The following is a 20,456-nucleotide window of genomic DNA, read 5'->3' as shown; positions in this document are numbered from 1 at the left end:
CACATCGAAATGACAATTGATCCCGGTAAAATCTACGAGTGCATAAAGCTGAAGCCATTTTATTTCGGAAATTAATAGCCTCAACAGTAAGGAATATAATTTCCTAAGTGTTTTTTTTAATCGGCCTCTTGATTCTAACAACTGTATAAAACACCCTTATATTTCCGATGTAACCTGCACCTAATTTCAAATCAATATCAAGTCAAGTTAAGATTTTAAAGCTGGCATGCCTCGGGGCCATTCCGGCTCATTTGCGGCGAAAGACAAACGTTGTATCGTTGGCGAGCACAAATTTCGCCGATATAATCGCTCCGCAAGACAATGCGGGGCTCTACAACTGGAAGGGCATATGTTGACTATGTATTATTAGATACTTGAAGAGCGCAAGCGAGCGTTCCAGCCCGACAGTCTGCGTTTTCGTAATATGTAATTGAGTATACCTTGACTTATTTATATAAAATATATGGGTCAGACAGAGATAATTTACCACTTCAAAAAGGACGAGGGCTCAAGCCTGTTGTTTTTTTTGTGGATTTTTTCTCCGACAGCAAGCCAATGCAGGGCTCTACAACTGGAAAGGCATAATCATGTTTGGGCTATGTTGGCAATACTTGAAGAGTTCGAGCAATTTGGTTCAGGTAGGTTGCAAACAGGTGTTTGTAATATGTAACTGAGCTGAGGACTACTTTTGATGGATCATTGTCTCGAAGATGACTGGGCCTGTTATTTATTTTGGAATTTTCTTAATTTTTAAGTTTTTTATAGTTAGAGATTACCTAAAAATTAAATAAGTAATATTTTTACTTTTTTGGCCATCAATGGAACTCATGTTTTGCGACAAGGTTTACGAATGTGCGGACGATAGTTATGCTGTAAGTAGCTAAACGGTCTCCTACGACTCCTACGGTTATGCAGCACGGTCGGAACTTCAGTAGACATACGACATATAGCCTCCGAGCGAGCGGCGGTTATCGGACAGATACGCCTGATACGGCTGATGGGTGTGGCTAATTATTCAGTAGAATATAATAATTATAACTGGTCACGTGACTCCACCGCTCGCCCCGTCCAATCCAACAAGCCAGTAGACATAAGCCGTATAGCCTCCGAGCGAGCGCCGGTTATCGGACCGATACGCCCGATACGGCTGATGGATGCAGCACGCGCGCTGATACCATCTGCCTCGTGACCGCACCAATTATTATTCAATATCGTGCTTTGATTGTCTTTCATATTCGCTATTTATGAATTGAACGGTTCACTTTAGTCTCGATTATGTCTTGCCAATGCAACTGCAAAGCTTTTTTCGCAATAGCGATTAAATAAAATTATATTAATTTCAGATTTCAAAAATCCATAGTTTTGTTAGCATTCTGCATTTATACGTGTAGTTTTTGTTAGTGGAATTTATTGTTTTTACGAAATTGTGAATATTATCCCAATTAGGTAGCGGTATTAATGAATTTTAGGAAAAATCCAGTGAAAGTAAACACACGTCATTATAATGACTACATTAGGTATACCTATAATTCATCACTGAATATAAAATATGTACACATGCAAAAATATCACGAAAATAATTAATATTGAAGTTATCAGAAAGATGCTTAGATAACTATGATTAATGGTTTTCGTTTACATAATCTTAGAAACGGAAATGCCTCTAACTCACGGACGGTATAATATGTGTTGATATATCGTTAGTTACATACCTACGTTGCTGAGTCACATTCAAATATTTATAACTATTAAATTAAAAATTACAAAAAACCCTACTCACAAAAATCCCTTAATACATTATTTTGGGAAAAGCCTGATACTCTTCAAAGTGCTGGGACGATTTTTATCAAACATAGCTGCGCTAAGAACTAGCGCAAGGAAAGTTTATTTCACGTTAAGAGAACCGAACTACGATGCCACAGACAGACGGAAAGACATTGGCGTTAAACTTATAGCACTCCATTTGAGCGTCAGGGTTTAAAAACTTTTTGATCTCATTTATACCTAACGTATTTATTAAAAGGCAAAAGCCTCTGCATGGATTTTAAGGTTCAATATCGCTTGCAAATTTGGGATCGTCGACATTCCATTCAAATTCGGTTTAAAGATCTTTAGAAATTAACACCTTTATTCGATTATCTATCGATAACTCGCTGCATCGATTAAGTGGCTCCAATCGACGGCCATTGTATCGATATTCTGATGTATCAATCGTCTGATGTATCGAGTTATTCAATTAGTGGTGATATGATTGTCACTTGACCGGGGCACGATGTGGGACCTCTGTAAATAGCACAGATTGCTCGGTGAATTGGGTGACTTGTGCTTTATGTGAAGTATTCTGACTTTGTCAGCTCGCGAATAGCTTCAGCATTCGTAAACTGACCCCATTGAGTCTAGTAGTTCTCCCATACAAAGATCTTGCAGCACATACGAGTACATACGTTTTGTTCCGTCTCTCCTGCCGATGCTACTCATGTCCGAACTAAAAAAAATGGCATTATCAATTCATTTGCATATGAAATACATTCCTGCCTTCTATGAGCATTAGTAAAAGAATATGATATCTAAATGATGTCTTTCGCCCAGGCGTCTATTAGCTCGCGCCAATACATGTACGGACAAATACGTTTAGATAACATTTTGAAATCACAATGTATGTTTCATTTTGCCTCTCGGTCCATATCTGGTCCACCGTCTATAATTCAGGTCACCGTTTATTTCACGTCCGATACCTTATCACTATTAAATTTACTGCTACAACGAATTTAACCACAAACAAGTAAACAAGACGAACGTCGTAGTGTCTGTCTGAATATTTTAAGTGTCAATGACCTTTTAAGACCGACTGTCAATTGTTTTTTTTTACTGTCTACGTACAATAGGTATGTATGTACTGAGTATTTAGTTCGCATCGGCCGTTTGTAAAGCATATTTATGAAATCACATAAAACTAGCTACTTGATAAAATACTTTTACATAATTGAACCATAATTACGAATTGTTTTACGTAATGTATATCTAGAAAATGCTCCTAGGGCACGAGTAAATTTATATGATGAGAACCGCGAATAGGTATGTATAGAAATCTAGTAGGTACCTAATAGACTTGTTTGACTCGTACTGTAATTTCATACTATTTGAAAACCTAAAATGTTATAATATTTAGGAACAGTTTCACTAATACGAAGTACAAGTACCTAATAGGTAGTTGTTTAGTGGTTACATAGATAATTCAATAGAAAGCGCCTAGTATAGTCAAAAGAATTTAATTTCCGACCCATTTCGAACCTTGTCAATATGAACGTCGTTAGAGACTTCATAATATTGTCATTGTGACAAAGAGGAAATTAAATTCTTTGACTGTACCTAGATACTAACTACTGAGCAATACATTAAAATACTCTAATACCATGTAAACGCAGTATTCATTAGGATACTATTGTAAACTCACGTTTAAGTGGACGTCTCGATGTGAAGCTCATTCAGCTCGCTAGGCCTCCTGCAACAACGATCACACACTAAATACCTAAGTAGGTAGTCATTATTCGTAATGGCAAGCCTATTGGATGCTCAAACGGTGGCGATCAGCGGGGCGTTGGGCGTAATGAAACAAATGCAAACGTATGCGAGCGGTCTCAGAGAGACCCCGAACTAGCGTCTCCCGAGCGTCGGCGTCAACTCTATGGCTGCTGCTCGAAACAACGTTAGCGCTGCAGCGACATCATTTTCCATAGCGTACACTAGAGGCCGACGCTCAGTAGACGTTAGTGTAAGGCCTGAGTGGACGCTCGGAGCGGAGCGTTCGGCGGGGCGTGCAGCGTGGCGTCGAGCTCCCAAGTGATTTGAGCAGCGTGCACTAAGGCCGCTCCTATACGTTTGCATTTGTTTAACATGCACGCCGCGCGCCCCGCCCCGCTGCACGCCCAACTCGAGCGTCCACTCAGGCTAAACACTTAGTATTACAAGCGAAGCGTTCGACGGGGCGTGCAGCGTTGCGTCGAGTCGACTCTACAAAGAATTTGAGCAACGTGCACTGAGAAAGACCCCTTACGAGCTTTCTGAGGCCGCAGGTATCCTAAGAGGGGCGTCTTTGGACACCAAAAAGTAAGAGCGCCTCATTGTAATATGTTTGGGAAAGACGATAAATAAATAAAATGTAAAGTAAAAAAATACACTTATTAAGTAGGTAGGTATATACCTACCTATGTCTGGTTTATTAGTTTTCGTTATTACTTTAATGTTGATGTCAAATTTCATGTTATTTCAGAATGTCGTTTTAAAATTAGAGCGTAACATCGATTTTACGGCTGTTAGGTTCATATGACTCTTAAAGTTAATCAACATAAATATATCTAATCGACCCACATGAACGTACATTGGTCCGGCGTGAACGTAATCAGCATAAACATACAGACAGACAGACATTATGCTAAACGAGTTGACAAGAAACAAGTGTTAACATTCATCATTAAGATTAGCGTTCAGAGAAGTCATTTATTAAGGTGAGTTATATGAGCATTTATAAGTGTTCTTTATGAAAGGAAACGAGATTAGATATTACGAATATAGGTGTTGGTAATGGACTAAATATTGAATAGGTACAGTGAAGTTCACAAAGCCAACGTTCCAAATATATTTAGACGCCTCTAAATAAGATACTGACAGCAAGGTCGTGTAAATATATTTTGGAACGTTTGCTTGAAAAATGTTTGTCAATTTGACCGTACATAATACGAACCCACACTGCTAGTAGTAGATAGCCATTGTTGCCATCAACAAATATGTGTTCGGTTAAATGGAAATTTGACAAATTAAAAGTATAGTATGCTATCAAGAAAAAGAGAAATGAATCCGCCTTGAAGGACACGATTCCTACAACAATACCTGGGTATTTACCCGACGAACAGAAGCTCTCGAATTCCGCAATATCCACGAGAGAATCCCTATTCGGAAGCACAGACCAAAACACGTGCACGAAGCCTTCGACAACGAAATACTTGCCAACGGACCACGAGGAATCTCGGCACACAGGACAGAGTAAAAACGAGTAGCATGACTCTCTAAAATCGCGTCGTTTGTAGGTACAACGCGTTCTGAGTCTCAACAATACGTGAATGTGCCAACAACTCCATTAGAGTTAGAAATATCTAGTCTTATGTAGGGTTTTTGGTATTTAGCATACCTATTTAATTCGTTTTTAAAGTTACGGGTAGTTTGAAATAAGACCTAGCATACCTACTTAATAAGTTTTTAAAGTTAAGGGTAGTTTGAAATTGAAGACTGTTATTGGTTGGGTATAAAAAGAAAGACACTTGGCGGACAGCTCTCTTTGGTTGTTGAGTCGTGCTAGCAGGCGGTTGTCAAGAGAAGAGATTATTGTGAATTGGAAGAAGACAAGGAAATAAATGGATAAATATCTTCAAGGTGTTGTTATTTTTACACTTCAGAAGTGTGCAGAACGTAAGTACACGCCTACTGCTATTACTTATTGATTTAGTGAGATAACTGATAACATGACCCTTATTCTGAGCTTGGAGATAATTAATTAACTATACGAAATTCTAATGGATTACGTAAGAAATATGGTACTGGTAACATTTTTATTTAATTTAAATGAGTACCTGCATCATTTATTAATAATATTATGATGATTATGATTATAGGCTATCTAATTGCATATCAGTTAAACTTAGGTTAGTTTGACCCATAAATGTAATTAAATGGACATAATATCAATGTGTAATCATAAGAATATATGCGTCAGTTGGTCGAGAATTCAAAGTATTTAACCACCATGCCACCGACAGCTAGGCATAATAATGTTCAGTTAACAAAATCAAGTACACGTGTTCTTCTTAATAAATAGATACGTGACTGTAGTTATTAACTTCTTTGCTACTTACTTACCCACACACATGTGGGAATTAGGCAGAATATGTCAACACGTGGGTCTTGATATGTGTTGGTTGGAGTATTCAAGGGTGCCTTAATTTTCATTATTTCTTCACTACGGCGCATAGTTTCAGAGATAAATTGATATTAATGATTTATAACCAGGTCTCGCAATTTAATTGAAGATTTTGAGTTTTGATTTTGATCCTTAATGTTAAAATTTGTGGAATCTACTTAAGGTGACGGTAGAGGTGGGTAAATTTTCAGATTCTGTCAATTTACCCCATTTCACACACAAGCGCACTTCACGCACACTACCTCACTTTACTGGGACAGGTCACTGACCCATCAAGTTTTTTTTAAGATAGCGTTTTGAGTTTAGTGGCCTCCTTTTAGGAAAAGCGTTCCATTGAAAGAAGAAAGAGAAACAATACATTTAATCTTGCTTTCCTTGTCTGTTCATGTCACACGTGACGTATTTAAATTCTAATAATTCATTTGGTTGTTGACAATTTTCTACATTATGGCTTTGTCGAGATACGCGTTTTCTAAAGTTAAACCGAATAAAACCAGATGTCATTAAGTCAGATGTAAAATTTTATTTACTACTCTATACGACTTTTCATAAGGCTCAAAATCAATTAAATGAGAATTTAAATAAATAAAGTTCCGGCAGGGTGCAAAATTTAATTAAGGCGGACAAAATAAAATTTGAAAATATATGGAAACAGTGTTGGCTAATGTACCCCTAATATCTTTACCGATTTACTTTTATGTGGTATATTCGCCTTTTGTTTCACTATTAAATTAATACAATTAAAATAAAAAATATTATACCGGTATTCCACCGGTATTATTTCAGTGCTGAAGCGATTATCTTCGATCATAGCCTTGATAATGTAGGTGTTGATAGTTACTTACGGCGGTAGGAGCGGCAATGAACCCCGTGCAGAGTAGAACGTGAGGTGCGTTGGGATAAGTGCATATATCTACTTATAATTCTTTGGCTGGTTGGTAACCCTCTATATTTTATTTTTTGTTTTACTGTTATTAGGTTAAGGGAGTTTTAGGGAGTGAAAAAAAAATTATTTTCGTTTTATGCGCTCGCGTGATTGCCGATGGATTATAATTAGACAAAAGAACTATCCCTATGACACTTCCTCCAAGTCTTCTCCAATAATGTTTATACCGTATTTTAATTACCTACCTTAAATGTTACATTTCTAAATATTTTTTTGTGCTATACATACTTCAAAAAAATCGCTGGAGGCCTAGCGGTAAGAGCGTGCGAATTGCAATTCCGGCTCGTACCAATGGGTTTTTCGGAACTTATGTACGAAATATCATTTGATATTTACCAGTCGCTTTTCGGTGAAGGAAAACATCGTGAGAGAACCGGACTAATCCCAATAAGAGCCTAGTTTACCCCCTATGGGTTGGAAGGTCAGATGGCAGTCGCTTTCATAAAAATTAGTGCCCACGCCAATTTATGGGATTAATTGCCAAGCGGACCCCAGGCTCCCTTGAGCCGTGTCAAAATGCCGGGACAACGCGAGGAAGATGATGATGATGTGACACATACTTCCAAAAAAATCTACAAATATTTTACGTGACAACTGCTTATAAGTAAATTTTATGTAGGTACACTTATAAAGTATAAAGTAGAAAATATCTTATAGGTACATAATATAAAAACCGATCATGTACGAGTAGGATTCACTATGGGTTCCACAGTTACACATTTTTATTGCATATTTTTTGTTTAAGACCAACTCACCTATTATAGGACATAGGTCTTCCATTAATCTTTTGGCGTTGAACTATTTTTTGTATATGTATTTATGTAATACAATTCTGAGTTAGGTTATGGTACATTTTTGCTCACCTACTTATAATTATGTATTATATCTGATATGTCACATGATACCAAAAATCGCCGCAAAGTTAAAAGTTCATTTATTTACGTTACTCATCTTCGGATCACCGACTTACTACTTCCTTACTTGACATATGTGTACTAAATTTCAATTGAACTAGTCCAGTAGGTACGGTGAAAATTGGCTTTAACAAAATGGCAGACACACGAGTGATCTTATAAGGGAGATTATTTTCCTTGAGTGAATGGTATGCATTTACCCCAATGCACCTCACGTTCCACGCGGCGCGGCGTAATCTGGCCCCTATTTCACCACGGTGACAGGTACGACAAAAACATCACTGTTATTGACGCCATAGGCATCCATGGACTACAGTTACCGCTAACACTGATTTAAACTTTCACGATTTTTACACATTATTAAATTGTACAACGGAACCGCAAGACGTTCAAGCGGATAAACAAGACCAAGTGCGGGTAGTTCGAAAAACTCGCGCGGTTAGAAGATGCTGATGTCAACTTAAGCCAGTCTTCTCCGAGACCACGGGGACAACGCCGTCCTCGAAACGTCGGAGGTAAATCTTAAAACTTAGATACGCGATTAAGTCCCGTTGTACAATTTAATAATACAGTTACCGCTTACCATCGGGCGGGCCGTATTCGTGTTTGCCACCGTCATTGTACCTATTATTAAAAAAAACTTTATTATATCGGATAAAATAGACATTTCTCTCGCGAAAAAATCTTGTGACAATTGTCACAAGATTTTTCAAAGAATTTTCGGTAAGTCTTGACAGGAAATGAGTTCTGTGTCGCAATTTCGATACAGTTGCCGTGTTTCTTGTGACAATTGTCATTAGCTTCGCAAAATAAGAATTTTTTAGTGGCAATATAATGGAGTTTATTTATTTATTAAAATGTTGGTGGCAAACAAGCACATCGCCCGTCCGATGGTAAGCGGTTACCGTAGCCTATGGAGGCCTGTGACGTCAGCAACAGTGATGTCGACAACTGTCGCACCTGTCACCGTGGTCGTGGTGAAATAGGGGCCAGTAAGTACCTAATAATCGCAGTGGTCTTAAGTGTCACAGACCCTACTGGCGCTTAAGTCCTTTATGACAATTTCTGCCTATTTTAAATTGTTCAAAAAAAAAAGAAACCGAATAATTATATCGGACTACCAAATTTTCACGAGAATCAGTTGAGAAATGTGATATGCAAAGGAGAAGAATTCGGACATACGAAAGCATTTTTGCCCAAGTTGAAACGGAGACCTTCGCCAACGCTCGGTCAATGATGGTTTAGGTACAGCTAGCTGCAGAGAAAAGGTACCACCCCTGCATACAATTATCTATCTGGTCGTACCTTTTCTCTGCAGCTGACTGTACACCTATAAAAATGGTTGTCCCTGCTGTAATTTTATACCGGTACCGTACTTTGTATATCAACCGGTATAGTTTTACCTTCAAAACGAACCGGTATTGATAAATAATAACGGTACCATACCGCTTATACCGTAAAGAAAGCATGATGCAGTCTCTGCTTTGCACAATTATTGTGTGGACAAAATTCTTATAATCACCGAAACATACATACCTACGCACATAATGTCATTGAAATAAAACATTGTTATTTTATAGTAAATTTATATAATACTCGATATATACACATAACAATAACCAGACCGCAGCGGTATTAGCCTGTAAGCTTTATCTCTTGTCTCCAAATCCGCAAAAACTAGTTAGTACTAAATGCTGGTCTTGCTGTTATTTTATTCTTGAAGATTATGGCTTGTTTCTTGATTATTGAGAACAGCACGTAATCGCACACATATAGACGGAACGAACGGCAACAAAGTAGGTGTAGACACTAAGACTTTCAGGTATTAAACGAATTACGCTTCGTATTAATAGGTAAGTAATATTTAAATGAATATATAATATTCTCTAACGTAAATACAAGATTACAATTGACATCAAATGTCATTGACGTACAGAAGTCATATACTTTTTTTAATGACGCAAAATTGATACCAGCATAATGAAAATCAATCCCAATCAGTAAAACGAGTCTTTAAACTTTTTTCATTTTAAGCGGGTTTTGAAGGAACAAGTTACTTAAATTCAATTGTAATCGTATTGTTTTAGGATAGTTTACTGCTGTTTTCGATCGTTACGACCTGTAAATAACAACAAATCAAATTTTAAATAAATTTATTTACCCTATTTTTTGAAATACAATTTATCTACTGGTATACATTTTCGTATGCGTATATGATGAAATGTCTAAATAATGTCAAAAACGAGCTACAACGAAGTACACGTCTGCTTCGATCCAAGGCCAGCGGCCATCTGACTCGAAGAAGAATTTTGAGTGATGTCGTCAATGTATGGAAATTGTACGAAAGTTTACATTTGGGATTGAATTTCTGTGTTGTATTTGTGAGTAAAAATATAAGTAGATAATAATTTGCTAGTTTAGTTATCTAGCTTTCAAAATCACACAACAACTCAATTACTGTTAAAGGCAAAACTGTAATGCGTGTTGCTCAAACGGAACTCCATATTTTGATTTTTGGATACTTTTAGTGTCGATTTGTAGAGAATTACAGCAAATAAAAAATATTATGCCGTGAAGAGCCGGTACACGGCTTCTTCGTGAACAAATTTACGTATAATTTAATGCAGTTATTAAACATTTCTTGAACAAATTGATTGCACAAAGTGAGCTCTAAATCGAAAACGTCATATACCGTCCCCTTAAGATGGCTTACTATGCAAACGGGGCATTGAATTTTCAGTCATTTTTAGGGTTCCGTAGCCAAATGGCAAAAAACGGAACCCTTATAGATTCGTCATGTCTGTCTGTCTGTCTGTCCGTCTGTCCGTCTGTCTGTCCGTCCGTATGTCACAGCCACTTTTCTCCGAAACTATAAGAACTATACTGTTGAAACTTGGTAAGTAGATGTATTCTGTGAACCGCATTAAGATGTTCACACAAAAATAGAAAAAAAACAATAAATTTTTGGGGTTCCCCATACTTCGAACTGAAACGCAAAAATTTTTTTTTCATCAAATCCATACGTGTGGGGTATCTATGGATAGGTCTTCAAAAATGATATTGAGGTTTCTAATGTCATTTTTTTCTAAACTGAATAGTTTGCGCGAGAGACACTTCCAAAGTGGTAAAATGTGTGTCCCCCCCCCTGTAACTTCTAAAATAAGAGAATGATAATACTAAAAAAAATATATGATGTACATTACCATGTAAACTTCCACCGAAAATTGGTTTGAACGAGATCTAGTAAGTAGTTTTTTTTTATACGTCATAAATCGCCTAAATACGGAACCCTTCATGGGCGAGTCCGACTCGCACTTGGCCGCTTTTTTTTGCTACGACGCATAGTTTTTGAGATAAATGAATGTTTATAATTTGAACTACCATTAAACATTATTTTGTCATATAATTCCTTTATAGTTTATAAGGTATTATGATATAGTATATAGGTATATGTAACACCGGATACTTTTACGTTTCATGCCGAGTTGTTGGAGAATATGGCTGACGATGACTCATGATGATTAACGGCGCTTGCGAACACCAGAAGCCTCGGTCTTCGCGAAAGGGAATGTAGCTGGAATAACAGCGGCAGTGAAAAAGGAATCCAGACCGAAGCAGAGTCCTGTTGTGAAAGTCAGGAGTAACCTCGCTTCGACAGCCTTAGCGAGAGGCACGCGCCACTGGACATCAGGTCATGTACACCTACTTTTACTATTATATTATGAATGATTTTATATGGTAATGTGTGTTAGATACCGTGAATTGCTTGACTTCATCTCGTTCATCGACATCTAGCACATATAACATAAGTATAAGATGAATATATTGCCAGAGGATAAGTTGAGAAAAATAAATTTGATGAACCGATAGAAACTATTACTTGTGTACCAATTATGAGAAATTTTTGCCTAAATATGTCAATGCGATATAATAACGCGTATATATCTTATCTTACGAAATAATAGATACGATCTATGAGTGGTTCTCAGCCGGTCAGGCCTTTGACCAACTTTTGTGATTTCTATTTGAACTGCAAGGAAGCTCCACATTTATAATGCCATCTGATTATAAACAAAATTAGACAATAATTAGCTCATTAACGGCACATTTTCTGTGAATTGATTGATTTGTTGCTTTGTTTATTTATTGGTCGAGTATCGAGTATCGAGTATCGAGTATCTAGTATCTAGTATCTAGTATCTAGTATCGAGTATCTAGTATCGAGTATCGAGTATCGAGTATCGAGTATCGAGTATCGAGTATCGAGTATCGAGTATCGAGTATCGAGTATCGAGTATCGAGTATCGAGTATCGAGTATCGAGTATCGAGTATCGAGTATCGAGTATCTAGTATTGATAGTCATTTGGTTTATTGAATTATGGAGTCATTTGGTTTATTGGATTATAGAGTCATTTGGTTTATTGAATTATAGAGTCATTTGGTTTATTGAATTATAGTCATTTGGTTTATTGAATTATAGAGTCATTTGGTTTATTGAATTATAGATTCATTTGGTTTATTGAATTATAGAGTCATTTGGTTTATTGAATTATAGTCATTTGGTTTATTGAATTATAGAGTAATTTGGTTTATTGAATTATAGAGTCATTTGGTTTATTGAATTATAGTCATTTGGTTTATTGAATTATAGAGTCATTTGTTTTATTGAATTATAGAGTCATTTGTTTTATTGAATTATAGAGTCATTTGGTTTATTGAATTATAGTCATTTGGTTTATTGAATTATAGTCATTTGGTTTATTGAATTATAGAGTCATTTGGTTTATTGAAGTATAGAGTCATTTGGTTTATTGAATTATAGAGTCATTTGGTTTATTGAATTATAGAGTCTTTTGGTTTATTGAATTATAGAGTCATTTGGTTTATTGAATTATAGAGTCATTTGGTTTATTGAATTATAGTCATTTAGTTTATTGAATTATAGAGTCATTTGGTTTATTGAATTATAGAGTCATTTGGTTTATTGAATTATAGAGTCATTTGCTTTATTGAATTATAAGAGTCATTTGCTTTATTGAATTATAGAGTCATTTGGTTTATTGAATTATAGAGTCACTTGGTTTATTGAATTATAGAGTCATTTGGTTTATTGAATTATAGAGTCATTTGGTTTATTGAATTATAGTCATTTGGTTTATTGAATTATAGAGTCATTTGGTTTATTGAATTATAGAGTCATTTGGTTTATTGAATTATAGAGTCATTTGGTTGATTGAATTGTAGAATCGTTGGTTGATTGAATTGTAGAATCGTTGGTTGATTGAATTGTAGAATCGTTGAGTTAATGAATTGTACAATCGTTGAATTATTGAATTGTAGAATCGTTGGTTGATTGAATTGTAGAATCGTTGGTTGATTGAATTGTAGAATCGTTGGTTGATTGAATTGTAGAATCGTTGGTTGATTGAATTGTAGAATCGTTGGTTGATTGAATTGTAGAATCGTTGGTTGATTGAATTGTAGAATCGTTGGTTGATTGAATTGTAGAATCGTTGAGTTAATGAATTGTACAATCTTTGAATTATTGAATTGTAGAATCGTTGAATTATTGAATTGTAGAATCGTTGAATTATTGAATTGTAGAATCGTTGAATTATTGAATTGTAGAATCGTTGAATTATTGAATTGTAGAATCGTTGAATTATTGAATTGTAGAATCGTTGAATTATTGAATTGTAGAATCGTTGAATTATTGAATTGTAGAATCGTTGTATTATTGAATTGTAGAATCGTTGAATTATTGAATTGTAGAATCGTTGAATTATTGAATTGTAGAATCGTTGAATTATTGAATTGTAGAATCGTTGAATTATAGAATTGTAGAATCGTTGAATTATTGAATTGTAGAATCGTTGAATTATTGAATTGTAGAATCGTTGAATTATTGAATTGTAGAATCGTTGAATTATTGAATTGTAGAATCGTTGAATTATTGAATTGTAGAATCGTTGAATTATTGAATCATATTTTTAATTCATAGGTTACTGCAGTTAATGTTGCAGCATTACATTGAAATGATTTTAATATGATGATTTTAATATAAGCGATAATGAAGAGTGCATGGTTGAACCTGTAGAACTCACCACAATTAAACCGAGATCGAGGAGGATTGATGGCCTCTTATTGGTTATATTATTATGTTTAAATATTATGTTTAAATTTAGATAAGCTGATATAATAAATAATGCATGAACTATAAAAAACTCGTCAAATAATAGTAGATTACCATTGAGGCAGTTTTTAAGAGATAATTTAATAATAAGAGATATTAATTTCAACTGGGAGGTTATTAAAGACACGTATTGCGGTAAAGAATTCACTTTTATACTTTTACTTATTGCCGAACTTGAAATTTGATAATTATATTTATACTAGTGCGCAAATCGTAATTAAAAGATTTATTCTTAATATTTTATGTTTACAAAAAGGCGAAGCTCCAGTATGTAGATCTCAATTAACGCAAGTATTTCCTTGAAGAAATCTCTGAGTGGATATTGGTGATACATGTTGCGTGGGCAGTTTTCTTACAACCTAAACATAATTACAACGTCGTCGTAATCACCCCAGTAGTTAAATGATACCATATTTCAGTTACAAAATATGCGATTCCATGGTATACATTTTTGATTGTATTCTAGAACAAGTCGGAAGGTACGGATAGGTAAAACATCAGGTTTTTGCAGTTCTATCGTTTATGTCTGCCATGTAACATTTGAAACGTATAATTTATTTAATTCAACGTGTAGAGAAAATATTACTGGTCCTTTTTCTGCGGAAACACGCCCATTTAGGTGCTATGTTTATTCCCGAACTGCGGGATTTGGTATGCTGTAAAGACGTTTAGTGAATTAATATACTGTTCAAGTCTTTCATAAAACAATATGCATATTATAAAAAAATCTAATAGTCTGAAAATCCCAACGCGTCTTGCGATTCATGAACTAAGTACTTTGTCAGCTTGGATAAATCCTAACAAGTTAGAATATACGACCTTCTCTGAAAACATTGGGAGGGGAGCTATTAGGTATAGGTTTTTAGTACCAGATGATTAATGCATTGATAATGGGAACATAATAGGTCAAGTTGTACACAATAATTACTTAATTATCGCTGTTATTCATCATAGTAATATTTTATAAATTATAGTCAGGGTTAAAGTTACTGAAAGGTTCTCGGGAAATATTCCTGTCTCAAGAGTGAGGTTTATAATTGAAGATTTCTTGACATGATAATGGAAAGTGATGTTGAAGCCACGAGAATTTGATTTGATTCGTGTGCTGACACAGCTAAGTACTACCATTTTAGAAAAGATTTGAACTGGTTCATATTATATATGGCAGGAAGATTGATAGTGCTTCAGTCACGAGAATTGAATTGGTTCGTGTACTCTGTTGTTTCAGTTACGAGAATTGAATTGGTTCGTGTACTATCTACCTGCAGATAGAGATGATCATTACTCATGAAAATCGAATAATAAATGGCAATTAATGATCTGTTACCCTGAATTACTAGTCAAGGTGTACACTGTTGTGATTATTAACCCAATGTTGGATATTTTTAGCAAGTTGAGCGCCGCACCTCTACCGGCGTCCCCCGCCTCGCGCCGCCTGAGTCCGATGCGAGCCGTCTCCAGCAGGAGCCCGCCTCGCGCCGCCAGAGTCCGGTGCGAGCCGTCTCCAGCAGGAGCCCGCCTCGCGCCGCCAAAGTCCGGTGCGAGTCGTCTCCAGCAGGATGTCTCCGGCAGAAGAGTAACAATTTTAACCCTTCGTATGCTTTAGTCAAAATTTACCACTGAATTAATAACCTTGAAACTGTAAATTCTAGTCCAAATTGTGTGGCAGGCATACGAAAGGTTATTTAGATGATGTTTTTGAGATTTTGACTTGCTGATGCCCGATTGAAACTGTTTCGTATCCTATGCGATTAGTGTATCCACTGTTAAGTAGTATACGTAGTCTGTCGGCCAAGTGTAGGGTTTCCACCTGGCACGTGTATGAGGACATACACGGAGTCAGGATGGACGAGTGTAGGGTTTTTGGTATTTAGCATACCTATTTAATTCGTTTTTAAAGTTACGGGTAGTTTGAAATAAGACCTAGCATACCTACTTAATAAGTTTTTAAAGTTAAGGGTAGTTTGAAATTGAAGACTGTTATTGGTTGGGTATAAAAAGAAAGACACTTGGCGGACAGCTCTCTTTGGTTGTTGAGTCGTGCTAGCAGGCGGTTGTCAAGAGAAGAGATTATTGTGAATTGGAAGAAGACAAGGAAATAAATGGATAAATATCTTCAAGGTGTTGTTATTTTTACACTTACTTAGATGTTGAGTCTACAAAGGTTGGTAACTGGATGCATGGCCTAACCACACTACTTGTTTTTATTATACTGCAAGTAAGCACCTCTAATGTAGACACGTGCTTAGTTGCATGTACACACAGCTGCAAAATTAAAGTGCATACCCCCTTTACGAATGGAATTCATTCACAAAGTCGATACGCACATTTGCAGCTCGCTGTACGTGACTTGAATGACACCATCTGAGATACTGTCATAATCGACTTATCCATGTCTCACGGCAACTTCTGTCCACTATATTTTTTTACAAATACACTACTCTTTTCTTTTAGTCTGTGACAAAGCATGTCCAAGACACACGTGCCATAAATGACACAGCCTAAGATACGGTCCTAATCGCCTTATCGGAGCATCTCTCACGATCTGCGACTTCTGTACGCCGCGAATTTTTACAATACGCGACTGTGGCATTTGTGGGGAATAGTTGATGGTAATCTGATGGACCGTATATGGTGAGGCTTGATAAGAATGCTTTGAGATAAAAGTTGCAACACACGTAAAAGATATCTAATGCGATAATAACGTGCTTAAAATATCCGACACTTTATTTATAGAGCTATACAATTATACAATGACAATTGTTTTTGAAATTTGTTACTATATGAAGCTCGATTTTTAACAGAATGAATACCATCCAATACTAAAAAGCAATGTAATATGTCTTTTTTAAATCAGTTATCAAAAACTACTCTTATGCCCGACAAATGAAACTTTTTGACAAATCTTGTTATACCTACCTATTTTATTTTATTACGTTAACAAGTACCTACCTAAGTAAGATGATATTCTCAGATGAGGTGCGCCCTAAAAAGTTTATTAGTACCTATAAAAAGTTTATTAGTACCTATTACTGATCGTGGTCTCAAAAAGGTACCCTAATAAATGACAGCAGCACCAATACAATAGTAAATAAAAAAGTATAAAAAATACCGTTCAATCTTCAAATTCAAGCTATCGATCAAAATGTGACATATCGATCTCCCCAAGCATCTGATGCATTCCCTGTCGGCCACTGTTTTTTCAATAAGCGATATCTAGAACAGAGGTAATGCTAATTCAATAGCAATATCTCCGATCGGACGATAGTCTGCTCGTGTATTCCAGTTTGATGCGCGAGCGCAAGCGAGGTTGGTTCGGTTCGGGCGACAAATGTGACTCGGCCTTGAGGTCTGTAAAAGTTCGAAGGTTTTTGGAGCTTTCGTCTCGAGTCAGTTCTTGGATTCATATCAAAATTAAAGACTTGACTTAAGAAACTTTAATTGGTTCGCTCTAGGGTATTTTTTTTCTTCTTTTTAGAACAGTACACAGATATAGTGCATAATTGTTTTCCTTCGTATTTTTTCGGAAACGTTCGTTTTTGTCATGCTTCTTCAGTCAACCTCAGTACTTTTTGTACCGCGACTGACTGAAATACCAAGACACGTTCGTACTTTTCCCTGAAAATACTATGGAAAACAATGGTGCGCTACATCAGTCTGTACAGTAGTCATTTGTAAAAGACTTAGGAGTGTGCCCGGAAAAAATATATAAAAAAAATTTTGTACCAGGGTGGTTTAGCCATTCCTAATAGGGCTAGATTAAGATACTTACCGAAGAAGATATATATCTACACATAATCTAATCAACTAATGGAACACTTTTTCTGATTTTTTTAAAATACTTTTGTTTAGTTAAGTTTTACTTTGTGTTTATATTTAATTTTTATGTTTTTGTAGCCTTTACTATAATTTAGAGATATATTAGATAAGTTTCAGCGAAGCGCTGGTGGCCTAGCGGTAAGAGCGTGCGACTTGCAATCCGGAGGTCGCGGGTTCGAACCCCGGCTCGTACCAATGAGTTTTTCGGAACTTATGTACGAAATATCATTTGATATTTACCAGTCGCTTTTCGGTGAAGGAAAACATCGTGAGGAAACGTTTACCCTCTGGGTTGAAGGATCAGATGGCAGTCGCTTTCGTAAAACTAGTGCCCACGCCAATTACTGGGATTAGTTGCCAAGCGGACCCCAGGCTCCCATGAGCCGTGGCAAAAATGCCGGGACAACGCGAGGAAGATGATGATTAGATAAGTTTCAGACTAAATAAGTTTCTTAACATATTTTGATAAATAAAATGTATGCCAGAGGGTTACTTATAAAAGTCGCTTGCACCACCGCTCGCCAGTCCGAAAACAAATCGCAACATCCCGGTACTCCGATATGGTTCGATCGTGATTTATTTCGGCCGAGCCATATAAGACCAACAATGGCCGTCTCGATTTACGACTCGCGATTTTGTCGCGATACGCGATTCAGTCGCGATCGGGAAACGTTCCAGCCAGGAATTACTTAACACGGCTGTAGATGGCGATGATTTTGATTGCTAAATATGTAGCTTGGCTTTTACAATATAATGCTTTAACTTTGTTTAATTTAAAATCAGCAGCACTCACTCCGGTATATTCAACACACAGCTAAATTCATAGAATCCATTTAACCGTTAAGATTAAGCAAACGGTATAGAGTTACCAGTCTCGCAATGATCTAAATACTACTCCGTAACCTATCAGCGCATATAAACAAGTCAGGAGATAACTGAACGGCGTACGCATAAATTTTAATTAGATACGAACGCAACATATCTACAAGATGTGCCAATATAATTCCTAGCGTGGCATTTTAGCTAATACCCCGTCCACGCTGTTAACTGAACTGAACGTGAACCTTATTGCAACGAGATAAGGTCCATCGATCGTCGGTGAGTTTTGCTGTACTAGTCGGATTCTATTAGCACATAAGATGTATTACTTGAGACATTTGAAGAAGTTCAGTGTGCAATTTGCACTGTAGTGTAAATTGCACAGTGAATAGGTAACCGCTAAGAGACCATTTATTTAAGCTTGAGCCTAGGGCCTAGATCTTGCCTAGAGTCTAGGCCTTTATGTCTAACCTGTTTTAAAAGTTTTCTCTTGAAAGGTGTTGAGTAACAGCTGAAAATAAGTATGAAACTGTTCGGAACGTACTTGCGTCATAAATTTATTAAGTTAAGTCTGCATATTCAATTTCAAAAGATTTAGAAACCACTATCAAGTAATAAAATGCATTGACTTACATGATTAAGTTGATATCTGATTGCGAATTTAAAGTAAGCAGGAATAACTTCTGCTGAAGATGTTTCACCGATCGTGGGTGTAAAACAGTGGTTCCCAACCTTACTCCTAACCTAACTGTCTACGTGGTCCGTGAAAGGAACAGTAAAATGCAAGAGGATTATTCCGTATCGACGTATTATGGCCGTCTATGCCACGTGAATGTCAATAGAAATTATTATCTGAAGTCTTTCTGTCACATGTATCCAGAAAGGTGAATCAAGATATTATCGCGTTATCGATACAATCTACTCGTTTGTTATGTATACTTTTCTTAATAAATTATTTGTAATCTACTCGTTACATTTTGCCCCAGTAAAGTAGAAGAAATTATCCCTGCTAACAACGAAATACTCATAATTATTTCTTTTTGACGACCTGTCTGGCTTAGTCGCCAATGACCCTGACTATGAAGCCGATGGTCCTGGATTCAAATCCCGGTAAGGGCATTTATAAGTGTGATGAGCACGGATATTTGTTCCTGAGTCATGGGTGTTTTCTTTATGTATTATTTGCTTACTGTGGGACTGTTAGTTATGCAATTTGTGCATAATATCAATTTAAATTCTAGGCGGAGGAAAGGTTAAGAAGCAGTGAATGGTAACACATCGTCAAGTTTCCACTCCCCGGAATTAAATAAATAACGGCTACTCGTGCGCGGGCGCAACACGGCAAAAACGAGTAATTGGCGACTCGGTGCTGTTGTCAACGCTTAGCATGGTGTCATGAGAACCTAGGGGGCTTAGCCAAGTAAAAACCACAAACGAAACTAAAATTATGTCTGGAAATCACGCCATTGTTGGTTGCATCTGTCATCCAGATACACTTATAGTTTTCGATTGGAGTTTGTCGATATATTGTTTGTGTGTGCTATGCTCTATTTTGTGTGTATTTTTTTTGTAATTTGTAGTTTGTTTTATTCATAAAACAAAACATAGGTAATTAGATTATTTTAAAACCGAAAAGGACGAAACTGTATGGTGGCCGAGACCACTATACGTATATAGCTTTTTTCAATGATTCAGCCGTTCGCTATAGACAAACGAAGGGCCAGTGTGTCCGTACTTCTGGCATCTCACACCTGCAGCCGTCCTATTAACCACAGAATAATGTAGTTCGTTTG

General features: G+C 36.4%; 1 protein-coding gene and 1 long non-coding RNA gene across 2 annotated transcripts in view; one reads left to right on the top strand and one right to left on the bottom strand.

Moving 5' to 3' along the window:
- The window catches only part of LOC134652100 (protein N-terminal asparagine amidohydrolase), a 63,376-nt gene that overhangs the window by 25,593 nt on the left and 17,327 nt on the right, over positions 1-20,456 (bottom strand). The window contains exon 2 of the mRNA XM_063507267.1: positions 3,455-3,502. The gene's annotated coding sequence lies outside the window, so the exon portion shown is untranslated. The remainder of the gene's footprint in view (positions 1-3,454; positions 3,503-20,456) is intronic.
- The window catches only part of LOC134652138 (uncharacterized), a 77,544-nt gene continuing 67,746 nt past the window's right edge, over positions 10,659-20,456 (top strand). The window contains exon 1 of the long non-coding RNA XR_010097162.1: positions 10,659-10,800. This is a non-coding gene — a long non-coding RNA (uncharacterized LOC134652138). The remainder of the gene's footprint in view (positions 10,801-20,456) is intronic.

This window comes from Cydia amplana, chromosome 11 (genome assembly GCF_948474715.1).
Source record: "Cydia amplana chromosome 11, ilCydAmpl1.1, whole genome shotgun sequence".
Classification (NCBI taxonomy): domain Eukaryota; kingdom Metazoa; phylum Arthropoda; class Insecta; order Lepidoptera; family Tortricidae; genus Cydia; species Cydia amplana.
The sequence above is the reverse complement of the archived record's forward strand: the minus strand, read 5'-3'. Positions and strand labels throughout refer to the sequence as shown.